Genomic DNA, 3,230 nt, shown 5'->3' on the forward strand with positions numbered 1-3,230 from the left:
AGATTTTTGCTCAGGTCCCTCAATTTCAGCCAGAAAATACCTGAAATCACAGAAAAACACACAAACTTATAGTAAAATCCATAAAAGTGAATTTTAACTAAAAACTAATGAAAATATACTAAAAACTAACTAGATCATACTAAAAACATACTAAAAACAATGCCAAAAAGCGTACAAATTATCCGCTCATCATACCTACCTTATAAATTATTCGATTGACTCGAATGATTATGGATGTTGGTTTGGCTGAATTGTTGTGCGGATTTGTGAACTGTAATGTTTGAAGTTGATTCTTTAAAGATTTGAAATCTGAGTTTAATCCGTTGAGGATTGATTTGATTTGAGTTAATTATTTTGGTGATTTAAGAAGTCGAACACACTTTTGAATTCAGCCTGGTTTACTTTAAATGACTTGGTTTTGGATAAATGATTTGTTATTGAGCCGTTTCTTTAAAGTTTTGGAAATGAGTTAAATCGGTTGATATTGAGTTGATTTTTGAAATGGTTTCCCTGAGATATGCCACTGAGGCAACTGTTGGATTTAGCTTGCTTTTGAATTGATTTCTGGTTTTGAGCTGTTGAAAAGGAATGAGAAACGGTTTAGTTGGGACCCGAACCGGGTGGTAAAAGTCCAAGTTTTAGGGGAGGTGCTGCCGAAATTTCTACAAAAATCTAGTCTTGTTTGAAAAGTTATTTAAAAAGGGTTGGATTTGAGAAATTGTATTATTAGATTTATTAAGAGAATATTTATGTTTTCAAACTTAATTTATTTAATGAACTTTATGCGTTGAGTTCGGCTTATTTCCGAGAATCTATGATTTTAAGAGTTTCAATGAATTTTAAAGAATTGATATAGATTGACCTTCCCTAAAGATTTGGAACTCTACCGAGAAACTTTTGTTATAAAATCTCATTGTTGGATGGGTGATTTTGAATACTTTGAAGTAAATCCTTAACTTGCCATGGTTTTGGAAGTTTTGGAAAGAGAATATCGAGAGTGACTTTGTTTTAAAAAGGGAACTCACTTTGAGTAAATTTGGCTTATGAGCCTGAGATGATTTGAGAAGTGAGATCTTTAAAGCCAAGGCTGAAAAGAGTTGAAATTTGATTTCAAAGTGAAATGAATTGAGAAAAAGTGATTTGTGGCTTAAGTGCCGATTTTATGAACTTTGATGATGTTGAATGGTGGAAGTGCTATTTGTTATGAGCCGGAATGGCTGTGTATGGTATTGAATTATGGCTGATTGCCAAATGAGTTATAAGTCGTATGGCTGGCAATGAATTATAAATTTAAGCCAAAGGGCTGTATTTATTGATAAGTTAGTTGGTTCTGGATTGGACCGTGAGCCGGATGGCTGAGATGAATGGTGATCCATGGTTGAATATAAATGCATGTATGCAATTGAATGAATTATGAATTTAAGCCGAATGGCTGAGATGAATGTCGTAAGCGAGTATGCTTGTGTTTTCTCTCTAGTTGTAAGGGTGACAGGGCACCGATACCCTCTAATGGCGACAGGGCGCAGATACCCTCTAATGGCGACAGGGCGCAGATACCCTCTAATGATATTAATGCGCAATAGAGAGACTGTGCCCAGGTTAGCTACCGGACACGTCGGGTTGGCTTGGTAACCGACAGATGATATCATCAGCCACTAGGACAGGCATGCATCATATGCATCTATGTGACATTGTTTGGGTGTGCATATTGTTCTTGGTTTGCCCTTGTGATTAACTGCTAATTGTTCTACTTGCTGTAATTGTTTGTTTGTACTTGAACTTTCTATCTGTGTTTGCAACTGGGACTCTGTTGGATTGTGGTGATTGATTGATGGTTGGATTGTTTGGGCCTAGGGCCGTGGTTGAAATGAGATGAACCGATGGTTGATTTCGGTTTTGTGTTTCTGGTTTGGAAAAGTATGAAAGGCTATTTTGGTTCAGCATAGATAAACCTTTTGAAAGGCTTTTGAATGTTGTTTTAAATGAACAGTTTCCTCTTTCAGAAAAGGGTTTCAAATTTCTTTTTTATTGTAAACCGTTGTTTTTGAAAAAAGGCATAAGTTGGTTATTAATCACTGGTACGGTTTATCTTCATGTATCCTATTACAGTAATTCCCAAAAACCCTCTACTGAGAACCCTTTCGAGGATGATGTTCTCACCCCCTATATTTTCCCCCTTTCAGGATATGGGCGCTGAAGTCATGAAGGGTGTATTTAATTGTTGTTGTGATGCTCTGTATTGTTTCAGTTATGGTTTATTGTACCCTCGCCTTTATCTTGATATATTTTGTAAGAGGGATAGGAATTGTATTGGTTAATGCTTGTAATATTATTTATATATATGTATGTATATATATGGATGTACTCCTTATGAGTTTCTGTAAGTTGTATGGTATGTACGGATGTTCGTTGTATAGCAAAAGTATTTTTGGGAGCGATATTGCGGTTTAAAGTTTTAAACATGCTCATATTTTAGTATTAAATAGTATAAGTGTCGTCGTAATGTCCGAGCTATCAGAGTTGCGCAGCCGGAAGTGTGAGCTTTGGTATTTAGGGTGTTACAACAGTCTTATTCTCAACAATAAAAGTTGTAAATAATTATCAAACAAATGGCTCAATTTGAATTACACATTACTTGAGCAGAAGAGGAGTAACAATATGTGCCTCTCTAGTAAGAAGAAGATAGTTTTTGTAGAAACCAGCTTTAACATCAAGAAGTTGCCCTTTCTTTCTTATTTCAGCTACATCTTTCTTTAATATAATTTTATTTTTACAAATATGAAATATCACACCAACAACTAAGGAGAAGGGAAAAAACCCAACAAAAAAAGAATAATGCTGCAAAACCAAGCACGCCCACCAATTGCAAAAATCAGAAAGAAAATAATGAATTTAAAAATTATAAATTTTAAAATTAAAATAAATAATAAACCCAAAACAAATCCCAAAATCACAATCAGAATAAAAAAAAAGAACAAAATTAGAACAGACCCCAAAATCTAATAAAATAGAACAAAATAAAAATAAGATAAGAACATAAGCATACACCATAAATTAGGGTTTAAGGTTAGGGTTCAAAAAGGGGTTAGGAATTTTTTTTTATTTAAAATGAAGTAAAAATAAGGATGAAATAGGAAGAGGGATGAGGACAACCTACCTGGAGGAGGAAGGAGAGACACAGGTCGGCGATTAAGGGAGCAACAATGGCGGAGGACGAAAACGGCATCGAC

At 34.7% G+C, this 3,230-nt stretch overlaps 1 long non-coding RNA gene across 1 annotated transcript in view; it reads left to right on the top strand.

Moving 5' to 3' along the window:
• The window catches only part of LOC127743109 (uncharacterized), a 4,861-nt gene extending 2,401 nt beyond the window's left edge, over positions 1 to 2,460 (top strand). Inside the window, exon 4 of the long non-coding RNA XR_008004403.1 lies at positions 2,184 to 2,460. This is a non-coding gene — a long non-coding RNA (uncharacterized LOC127743109). The remainder of the gene's footprint in view (positions 1 to 2,183) is intronic.
• The last annotated feature ends 770 nt before the right edge of the window (positions 2,461 to 3,230 follow it).

Source organism: Arachis duranensis, chromosome 10 (assembly GCF_000817695.3).
Source record: "Arachis duranensis cultivar V14167 chromosome 10, aradu.V14167.gnm2.J7QH, whole genome shotgun sequence".
Taxonomy (NCBI): domain Eukaryota; kingdom Viridiplantae; phylum Streptophyta; class Magnoliopsida; order Fabales; family Fabaceae; genus Arachis; species Arachis duranensis.